Source organism: Drosophila arizonae, chromosome X, assembly GCF_054131065.1.
Source record: "Drosophila arizonae isolate 15081-1271.41 chromosome X, UAZ_ARI_1.0, whole genome shotgun sequence".
In the NCBI taxonomy this organism is placed as follows: domain Eukaryota; kingdom Metazoa; phylum Arthropoda; class Insecta; order Diptera; family Drosophilidae; genus Drosophila; species Drosophila arizonae.
Genome location: NC_142927.1, coordinates 34,125,459 through 34,137,417, shown reverse-complemented (window position 1 = coordinate 34,137,417; position 11,959 = coordinate 34,125,459). Strand labels below are relative to the sequence as shown.

Below are 11,959 nucleotides of genomic sequence, written 5' to 3'. Positions count from 1 at the left end.
CTCCAAATTTTTAATGTATGCTTATATGCAATTTATACAATTTCGGTTTTTGTTATAACTTACCCCCACCCTTAAATTCACCCCATCACCATCACTTTTGTAAAAAGCGTATTTCAAATACTAGAGACTTGTGCTTTGGCAATTACATGCATATCCATGTTATAATCATAATCTGACATGAAGATCGTACGTCCACAAAAAAAGTTATTAAGCGATTAAGTTCTCATAGTAAGCGCTCACTGTCGCCCATGCGCGTTTATGCTTGTGTGTGTATATGTATGTAATTGTTTGTGTATGTGTGTGTGTTTTTTTTTTTTTATACCCTGAACCCATTTTCAATGGGAAATCAGGGTATAATGGTTTTGTTGAAATGTATGTAACAGGGAGAAGGAGGCGTGGCAGACCCCACAAAGTATATATGTAAGCTTTGTGTACATGTACATTTACATTTCTCTAATCATATGTTTTGATCTAATCATATGTTTGTGAGCTTTCACATGCATATCTGGGCCACATATCGATGAATAAGATGAAAGAGTGAGATTTGTGACAAAGTGAAGTTAATAAACTTAATAATAAATTAATATTAAACTACATTAAAAATAATTAAATTAATATTAAGTTAAGAAAATAATTATAATAATTAATAACTGAAGTGTCAATGGAATGTATAGGAGCATAAACATTTAATTGTTGATTCTCTTATTTTAGGTTAGTAACCATGTGCTATTATCTTTTCGTTGTAATAAAAAAAACTCTTATTTTAGATGAATCAAATTGTGTCGTTGCTCTAATTGAGTTCCAACATATTATAAATCAACAATTATTACGTTTATGGGCAAATAAAAAAAAAAAAAAAAAAAAAAAAAAAAAAAAAAAAACACTATGGCAAAGCTACAATTTGGATTTGAATTGGCTGCTGACGAAGATCAAAAATCAAACATTATACTAATAAAATCCATAACAGACGAAGATGGGAAGATATACAGCGTTCCACAAAATTACCAATCATGCAAAGCTCACCCTGAACTTATGTAGCTACCAGAATTCCGGAACGTTGCAAAATCATTGCAAAAACGGGGACAATACAGGAATGTGTGGATGAAACTAAATGACGAGACTTTACAGCTATACAGAGATGGAAGTGGTAATATGATAATCAATAACTATCTGCTACAAGACATTTCTGGCATGGAACAGAGCAAAGCAAACACCTCTGCAAATCAAATAGATACAACTTTAATAAAGCTTCTTGAAAAATTATGTGAAAGAGAAAGTGAATCTATGAAAGATTGTAAAAGCACAAATTTGAACAGAGTATGTGACAAATTTGTGCTTGATAGATTTGAAGGTAAAAAAATGAATTCAAACCAATGGTTACAGACATATGAAAGTGAGTGTAATAGGTTAGGTATTAGCAAAGATGTAGAAAAAATTGAAGCTTTAAGACTATTCTTAGATGAAGCAGCAGAGGAGTGGTTTAATTCTATGTTAATTAAACATACAATAACTTCTGAGTGGGTAACATGGAAAGACAATTTTTTACAAACTTTTGCAGATAGAGGTTGGTCTTCTGTCACCTATGCGTTGAATTACAAATATATCTCTGGCTCACTTCTTGATTATGCATTAAAAAAAGAACGTTTATTACTTGAAAATGATAAAAATATGAATAACGTAACTTTAATAAACCTAATTGTCCACGGACTTCCACAGTTTATTAGAAACAAAATTGACAGACAAGATGTCACAGCCCCAGTTGCTTTATTTAGTGAACTAAGAAAATTTGAGGACATTCTCGAAACAAAATATGTCAAAGCAAATGATAATAAATCTAAAATATTTAAGACAAAAGTGAAACCCAAGTTTAAACAACCTTGTACGATTTGTGAAAACAGAGGGAATAAGAATAGATATCACCCTGTAGACATGTGTTGGTTCAACGTCAGGAAAAACAAAAACACTGAATCAAATAAAAGAATAAACTCAGTATTGGAAATTGACACTACTGAAGACCAAAAAAACTAAATATTCCCCCACTAATTGAAGTTAAAGTAGTACTAAATGGAAAAACTGAATGCAGGGGTATTTATGATCCTGGCTCAAATGTCACACTTATAAATTCTAATTTAGTGAAGATTAAAGATTTGTCAGAAGATAACCATAAAAGTACAATAAAAACAATTAGTGGCAGGGGTAAGACTGATGGCTTGATAGCATTAAATGCAAGAATACTCGATACGGAAGATAGAATCAATGCGTTTGTATACAACAATATTGATTTCAATTATGATATGATCCTCGGATTAGACACTATAAAAAGATTTGGATTGACCCACGACTCAAATTTAAACATCCATATACATAAAGAATTAAAATCGGAAGAAAATAATAAAAATAAGTTGAGAGATATCAAAATAACTAATAATAATAATAATAACAAGAGTCAAAAGGAAAAAGAAATTAAGATTGAAAATGCATTTAATAAAATTCAAGTAAATTTCAATGAAGGCATTAATGTAAATGATTTCAATATTAATATTAATCATTTGAATAGTGACCAAAGAAGTAAAATAAATTCCTTGTTAAATAATTATAAACATATTTTTGCCAAAGATAAGTACGATGTCGGCAAAGTAAGGAACTACGAAGCGTTTATAGACCTACAGCTAGAAAAATACTGTTACAAAAGACCCTACAGATGCTCGTTAGATGATAAAGTTGAAATCGAAAAGCAAGTGGCTCAATTATTAAAACATAACCTAATTGAGGAATCCTATAGTCCATTTGCAGCACCAGTCACATTGGCTTATAAAAAGGATGAAGGGAAGAAGAGTAGACTATGTATTGATTTTAGAGATTTAAATAAACTAATTGTACCTCAATCACAACCATTCCCTTTAATTGAAGATTTAATGGTTAAGACAGTTGATTGTAAATTTTTCACAACGCTGGACATAAACTCAGCCTTCTGGTCTATACCATTGAGAATTCAAGATAGACCAAGGACTGGATTTGTGACACAAGAAGGTCATTATCAGTGGACATGCCTCCCTTTTGGATTGAAAACATCTCCTGCAACATTTCAAAGAATTCTGGTGAATATAATTAGAAAGTACAACTTATCAAATTTTGTTGTAAACTACATAGATGATATCATGATATTCTCAAAGACGTTCGATGAACATTTAATTCACTTGAGACAATTGTTAGATGCTATAGTAAAGGAAGGATTCCGCTTAAAGTTAACAAAATGCAATTTTGCGGCAAGTTCAGTCAGATATTTGGGTCATTTTATCGCAGAGAATTTAGTGACTCCTCTAAGAGATAATTTAAAATCGATAATAGACTTTCCTTTACCACAAAATAAGAAAAACATACGACAGTTCTTAGGTAAAGTGAATTTTTATGGGAAATACATTCCTAACGTCTCAATTTTGCTCAATCCCCTACACAACTTGCTCAGGAAAGATGTAAGGTTTGTTTGGTCAACTGATTGTGAAATAGCCTTTAGTAAAGTAAAACAATACTTGTGCTCGAAACCAATTCTGGCCATCTACAATCCAAAAGCTAAAACTTTTATATACACAGACGCAAGCACAAAAGGTATAGGAGCGATCTTAAAACAACAGCAAAACGATGGTACGCAAAAACCAATAGCCTATTTTTCAAAAAAATTGAATGATTCGCAAAAAAAGAAGAAAGCAATTTTTTTAGAATGCTTGGCCATTAAAGAATGCTTAAAATTCTGGCAACATTGGCTGATTGGAATCGAATTCATTGTTTACACAGACCACAAACCACTAGAGCGCTTGAACATAAAAAACAGAACAGACGATGAGTTGGGTGATATGACCCACTACCTTTCTCAATACAATTTCAAAATAATATATAATCCCGGAAAGAATAATACCGAAGCTGACTGCCTTAGCAGAAACCCTGTTTACGAATTTTATGAAAATAATGATGACAAATTACAAACAGTAAATATAATAAGTATGAATGATATAAAAAATGACCAAAAACAAAACGCAGATTTAAAAGACAAGAAACATATTATTATTGAAAATGATATCTATTACAAGCAGAATGGAAAGAATAAGAAAAAAATAGTTTTGAGTGAAGAATACAGTAAAATACTTATAAAGAGAATACATAACGAATTCTGCCACATTGGAGTAAGTCAAATAGAAGCGAAAATGACACCATTTTATACAGCACCAAATTTATTAAATAATATAAAAATGATCTGCAAAATATGTGAAACTTGTATAAAAAACAAGACAAGACTAAACAAGAAGTTTGGATGTTTGTCATATTTAGGTCCTGCAGAGAGACCATTACAAATAATGTCTTTAGATACAATTGGAGGCTTTGGTGGACAACGATCGACAAAAAGATATTTACATTTATTGGTAGATCATTTTACTAGATTCGCATATATATCATGTTCGAAAAACCAACTCGCATGCGACTTCGTAAAACTAATTGAAAAAATACCGAAGGCGAATTCGATTGAAATCTTGCTTGCAGATCAGTATCCGGCCATAAATTCAAATGAATTCAAAAGATACCTAAAAGAGAAAAATATAGATTTAGTTCTAACCGCAGTAGATGCCCCTTTTTCTAACGGTCTGAACGAAAGATTAAACCAGACCTTGGTAAATAAGATAAGATGTATGCTCAATGATAATGGTGCAACAAAAAAGGCGTGGTCGAAAATCGCAGAAGAATGCGTAAAAAAATATAATAGAACGGTGCATACAGTAACAGGATTTTCTCCTATCTATCTGATGGACGGAGAGGTCACTGACTTACTACCTCTGGAACTAAAAAATATGAACAACTATTCGAGAAATTTAGAACAAGATCGGAATTTAGCACTGCTCAGATCAAAAAAATCGCATGAATATAATAAAGCACTATTTGATAAGAATAGAAAAAAACATGATTTTCAAAAAGGCGATATGGTCTATATAACCAACGGCAATAAGCTAAACAGGAGAAAAATGGATGAAATAAGAATTGGTCCTTTTGAAATAGAAGAAAAAATTTCTGATTCGATTTGTAAAATAAACACTGGTCGTGGAAAAAAATCTATATCTCTTTACCACGTCACAAAGCTCATTCCCATGGCTGATTAATCCATAAGTTCTAGGCTTAATTCATACTTCATAGGAAATTAAGCAACTCGGGGGCGGAGATGTAAGCTTTGTGTACATGTACATTTACATTTCTCTAATCATATGTTTTGATCTAATCATATGTTTGTGAGCTTTCACATGCATATCTGGGCCACATATCGATGAATAAGATGAAAGAGTGAGATTTGTGACAAAGTGAAGTTAATAAACTTAATAATAAATTAATATTAAACTACATTAAAAATAATTAAATTAATATTAAGTTAAGAAAATAATTATAATAATTAATAACTGAAGTGTCAATGGAATGTATAGGAGCATAAACATTTAATTGTTGATTCTCTTATTTTAGGTTAGTAACCATGTGCTATTATCTTTTCGTTGTAATAAAAAAAACTCTTATTTTAGATGAATCAAATTGTGTCGTTGCTCTAATTGAGTTCCAACATATTATAAATCAACAATTATTACGTTTATGGGCAAATAAAAAAAAAAAAAAAAAAAAAAAAAAAAAAAAAAAAAACACTATGGCAAAGCTACAATTTGGATTTGAATTGGCTGCTGACGAAGATCAAAAATCAAACATTATACTAATAAAATCCATAACAGACGAAGATGGGAAGATATACAGCGTTCCACAAAATTACCAATCATGCAAAGCTCACCCTGAACTTATGTAGCTACCAGAATTCCGGAACGTTGCAAAATCATTGCAAAAACGGGGACAATACAGGAATGTGTGGATGAAACTAAATGACGAGACTTTACAGCTATACAGAGATGGAAGTGGTAATATGATAATCAATAACTATCTGCTACAAGACATTTCTGGCATGGAACAGAGCAAAGCAAACACCTCTGCAAATCAAATAGATACAACTTTAATAAAGCTTCTTGAAAAATTATGTGAAAGAGAAAGTGAATCTATGAAAGATTGTAAAAGCACAAATTTGAACAGAGTATGTGACAAATTTGTGCTTGATAGATTTGAAGGTAAAAAAATGAATTCAAACCAATGGTTACAGACATATGAAAGTGAGTGTAATAGGTTAGGTATTAGCAAAGATGTAGAAAAAATTGAAGCTTTAAGACTATTCTTAGATGAAGCAGCAGAGGAGTGGTTTAATTCTATGTTAATTAAACATACAATAACTTCTGAGTGGGTAACATGGAAAGACAATTTTTTACAAACTTTTGCAGATAGAGGTTGGTCTTCTGTCACCTATGCGTTGAATTACAAATATATCTCTGGCTCACTTCTTGATTATGCATTAAAAAAAGAACGTTTATTACTTGAAAATGATAAAAATATGAATAACGTAACTTTAATAAACCTAATTGTCCACGGACTTCCACAGTTTATTAGAAACAAAATTGACAGACAAGATGTCACAGCCCCAGTTGCTTTATTTAGTGAACTAAGAAAATTTGAGGACATTCTCGAAACAAAATATGTCAAAGCAAATGATAATAAATCTAAAATATTTAAGACAAAAGTGAAACCCAAGTTTAAACAACCTTGTACGATTTGTGAAAACAGAGGGAATAAGAATAGATATCACCCTGTAGACATGTGTTGGTTCAACGTCAGGAAAAACAAAAACACTGAATCAAATAAAAGAATAAACTCAGTATTGGAAATTGACACTACTGAAGATCCAAAAAACTAAATATTCCCCCACTAATTGAAGTTAAAGTAGTACTAAATGGAAAAACTGAATGCAGGGGTATTTATGATCCTGGCTCAAATGTCACACTTATAAATTCTAATTTAGTGAAGATTAAAGATTTGTCAGAAGATAACCATAAAAGTACAATAAAAACAATTAGTGGCAGGGGTAAGACTGATGGCTTGATAGCATTAAATGCAAGAATACTCGATACGGAAGATAGAATCAATGCGTTTGTATACAACAATATTGATTTCAATTATGATATGATCCTCGGATTAGACACTATAAAAAGATTTGGATTGACCCACGACTCAAATTTAAACATCCATATACATAAAGAATTAAAATCGGAAGAAAATAATAAAAATAAGTTGAGAGATATCAAAATAACTAATAATAATAATAATAACAAGAGTCAAAAGGAAAAAGAAATTAAGATTGAAAATGCATTTAATAAAATTCAAGTAAATTTCAATGAAGGCATTAATGTAAATGATTTCAATATTAATATTAATCATTTGAATAGTGACCAAAGAAGTAAAATAAATTCCTTGTTAAATAATTATAAACATATTTTTGCCAAAGATAAGTACGATGTCGGCAAAGTAAGGAACTACGAAGCGTTTATAGACCTACAGCTAGAAAAATACTGTTACAAAAGACCCTACAGATGCTCGTTAGATGATAAAGTTGAAATCGAAAAGCAAGTGGCTCAATTATTAAAACATAACCTAATTGAGGAATCCTATAGTCCATTTGCAGCACCAGTCACATTGGCTTATAAAAAGGATGAAGGGAAGAAGAGTAGACTATGTATTGATTTTAGAGATTTAAATAAACTAATTGTACCTCAATCACAACCATTCCCTTTAATTGAAGATTTAATGGTTAAGACAGTTGATTGTAAATTTTTCACAACGCTGGACATAAACTCAGCCTTCTGGTCTATACCATTGAGAATTCAAGATAGACCAAGGACTGGATTTGTGACACAAGAAGGTCATTATCAGTGGACATGCCTCCCTTTTGGATTGAAAACATCTCCTGCAACATTTCAAAGAATTCTGGTGAATATAATTAGAAAGTACAACTTATCAAATTTTGTTGTAAACTACATAGATGATATCATGATATTCTCAAAGACGTTCGATGAACATTTAATTCACTTGAGACAATTGTTAGATGCTATAGTAAAGGAAGGATTCCGCTTAAAGTTAACAAAATGCAATTTTGCGGCAAGTTCAGTCAGATATTTGGGTCATTTTATCGCAGAGAATTTAGTGACTCCTCTAAGAGATAATTTAAAATCGATAATAGACTTTCCTTTACCACAAAATAAGAAAAACATACGACAGTTCTTAGGTAAAGTGAATTTTTATGGGAAATACATTCCTAACGTCTCAATTTTGCTCAATCCCCTACACAACTTGCTCAGGAAAGATGTAAGGTTTGTTTGGTCAACTGATTGTGAAATAGCCTTTAGTAAAGTAAAACAATACTTGTGCTCGAAACCAATTCTGGCCATCTACAATCCAAAAGCTAAAACTTTTATATACACAGACGCAAGCACAAAAGGTATAGGAGCGATCTTAAAACAACAGCAAAACGATGGTACGCAAAAACCAATAGCCTATTTTTCAAAAAAATTGAATGATTCGCAAAAAAAGAAGAAAGCAATTTTTTTAGAATGCTTGGCCATTAAAGAATGCTTAAAATTCTGGCAACATTGGCTGATTGGAATCGAATTCATTGTTTACACAGACCACAAACCACTAGAGCGCTTGAACATAAAAAACAGAACAGACGATGAGTTGGGTGATATGACCCACTACCTTTCTCAATACAATTTCAAAATAATATATAATCCCGGAAAGAATAATACCGAAGCTGACTGCCTTAGCAGAAACCCTGTTTACGAATTTTATGAAAATAATGATGACAAATTACAAACAGTAAATATAATAAGTATGAATGATATAAAAAATGACCAAAAACAAAACGCAGATTTAAAAGACAAGAAACATATTATTATTGAAAATGATATCTATTACAAGCAGAATGGAAAGAATAAGAAAAAAATAGTTTTGAGTGAAGAATACAGTAAAATACTTATAAAGAGAATACATAACGAATTCTGCCACATTGGAGTAAGTCAAATAGAAGCGAAAATGACACCATTTTATACAGCACCAAATTTATTAAATAATATAAAAATGATCTGCAAAATATGTGAAACTTGTATAAAAAACAAGACAAGACTAAACAAGAAGTTTGGATGTTTGTCATATTTAGGTCCTGCAGAGAGACCATTACAAATAATGTCTTTAGATACAATTGGAGGCTTTGGTGGACAACGATCGACAAAAAGATATTTACATTTATTGGTAGATCATTTTACTAGATTCGCATATATATCATGTTCGAAAAACCAACTCGCATGCGACTTCGTAAAACTAATTGAAAAAATACCGAAGGCGAATTCGATTGAAATCTTGCTTGCAGATCAGTATCCGGCCATAAATTCAAATGAATTCAAAAGATACCTAAAAGAGAAAAATATAGATTTAGTTCTAACCGCAGTAGATGCCCCTTTTTCTAACGGTCTGAACGAAAGATTAAACCAGACCTTGGTAAATAAGATAAGATGTATGCTCAATGATAATGGTGCAACAAAAAAGGCGTGGTCGAAAATCGCAGAAGAATGCGTAAAAAAATATAATAGAACGGTGCATACAGTAACAGGATTTTCTCCTATCTATCTGATGGACGGAGAGGTCACTGACTTACTACCTCTGGAACTAAAAAATATGAACAACTATTCGAGAAATTTAGAACAAGATCGGAATTTAGCACTGCTCAGATCAAAAAAATCGCATGAATATAATAAAGCACTATTTGATAAGAATAGAAAAAAACATGATTTTCAAAAAGGCGATATGGTCTATATAACCAACGGCAATAAGCTAAACAGGAGAAAAATGGATGAAATAAGAATTGGTCCTTTTGAAATAGAAGAAAAAATTTCTGATTCGATTTGTAAAATAAACACTGGTCGTGGAAAAAAATCTATATCTCTTTACCACGTCACAAAGCTCATTCCCATGGCTGATTAATCCATAAGTTCTAGGCTTAATTCATACTTCATAGGAAATTAAGCAACTCGGGGGCGGAGATGTAAGCTTTGTGTACATGTACATTTACATTTCTCTAATCATATGTTTTGATCTAATCATATGTTTGTGAGCTTTCACATGCATATCTGGGCCACATATCGATGAATAAGATGAAAGAGTGAGATTTGTGACAAAGTGAAGTTAATAAACTTAATAATAAATTAATATTAAACTACATTAAAAATAATTAAATTAATATTAAGTTAAGAAAATAATTATAATAATTAATAACTGAAGTGTCAATGGAATGTATAGGAGCATAAACATTTAATTGTTGATTCTCTTATTTTAGGTTAGTAACCATGTGCTATTATCTTTTCGTTGTAATAAAAAAAACTCTTATTTTAGATGAATCAAATTGTGTCGTTGCTCTAATTGAGTTCCAACATATTATATATATATTCTTGATCAGGGTGACGAGCTGAGTTGATTTGGCCCTGTCCGTCTGTCTGTCCGTCTGTCCGCCTGTCCGTCTGTCCGTATGTATGAACGCGTCGATTTTAGAAGATATAAGAGCTAGAGACTTCAAATTTTTTTTAGAATGTCCGTAATTACAGCGCGCATATCAAGTTTATCATTAAAATTCGATAACTCATCCCGATCTTTTTTTATCGATAAAAAACCTTATCGAAAACCAGTTATAAAATTATATCTTCTACACCTTTATTGCTAGAGTCTCCAAATTTTTAATGTATGCTTATATGCAATTTATACAATTTCGGTTTTTGTTAAAATTTACCCCCCACCCTTAAATTCACCCCCTACCCCTCACTTTTGTAAAAAGCGTATTTCAAATACTAGAGACTTGTGCTTTGGCAATTACATGCATATCCATGTTATAATCATAATCTGAAAGTTTCATGAAGATCGTACGTCCATAAACAATTATTAAAGTTATTAAACAATTAAGTTCTCATAGTAAGCGCACACTGCAGCCCATGCGTGTTTATGCGTGGGTGCTTGTGTGTGTATGTGTTTGTGTATGTGTGTGTATGTGTTTGTGTATGTGTGTGTATGTGTATGTGTGTGTGTATGCGCTTGTGTATTGTAACGAGTTACATTATAAAGCGCTGATGGTGGAGTAGGAGGCTTGGAGCAGTGCACGCGCTGGATCCGGCCAATGGGTCATCGGGAGAAGGGAAGGGGTAAGAGGAGGGGAACTGCGACTCCTAGCGCTGCCAAAATATATTTATTAATAAAAATCGCGTGCGAACGATTGTCTTCGGCCACTTACTTCGAAGAGAGGAAAGAAGAGAGAGAGAGAGAGAGAGAGAGAGATAGAACAGATTTATACACACACAAACATACCCGTCCAAGCTGGGTCTCGCTTCGCAAGCAAATATGTGCTTGCTCAGCGAACGTCGGCCTTTGATATTTAAGGCGACCGACCGTGCCCACCCTACCTTGGTCGCTGGCTACCTGCATATATTAACAGCGACCCCATACCCAGCTTGGAGAGCTAAAAACCTACAGAGACGCGCCGCATGGCCCCAAAATAATTAGACTTAATTAACCTTCATTGGATATATTATTTACAAAATAATCGTACATTGGTAAATAGTGGCTATGGGCATAGAGAATGCGAGATTATAAACAGATCAAAAAGAAAGCTTTCGGGGAGCTTTTTCTCTCAGCTGATCGAAATGAGGTAGAAGGGATAGAGAGGTTAAAATTTATGCATTATGTTCTTTCTTTTTTAATGCAGCGGGTGTAAAAAAAAACGCTGACGGATACGAACAAATAATAAATATTGAATTTGTTAAATTTATAATGCAGCTCCACTTACTGTGCTGTCCCGCGATGAAAGCGCTTCCATTTCGGTTGGGCGACAGGCTGTGCTAACAAAAAAAATTTATATGCAACTGCAAAAAAATATAATGCATAAACTACGAATGGGGAAAATATTCATCGGGAGGAGGTTAAACTTAATGACTAAAGTTATATTTAAATTATTCTACTATTTAACTAT

The 11,959-nt window shown here is 32.2% G+C and overlaps 1 long non-coding RNA gene across 3 annotated transcripts; it reads left to right on the top strand.

The window, feature by feature from the left end:
• LOC149268244 (uncharacterized) lies at window positions 1-10,450 on the top strand. Of its 3 annotated transcripts, none has more exons than XR_016271399.1 (4): window positions 1-15; window positions 384-711; window positions 768-5,496; window positions 5,553-10,348. It is a non-coding gene; the product is annotated as an uncharacterized LOC149268244 (long non-coding RNA). The 3 variants fall into 3 exon arrangements; XR_016271400.1 differs by lacking the exon at window positions 1-15 and having other exon boundaries at window positions 370-711; window positions 5,553-10,282; window positions 10,339-10,450; XR_016271398.1 differs by lacking the exon at window positions 1-15 and having other exon boundaries at window positions 370-711.
• The last annotated feature ends 1,509 nt before the right edge of the window (window positions 10,451-11,959 follow it).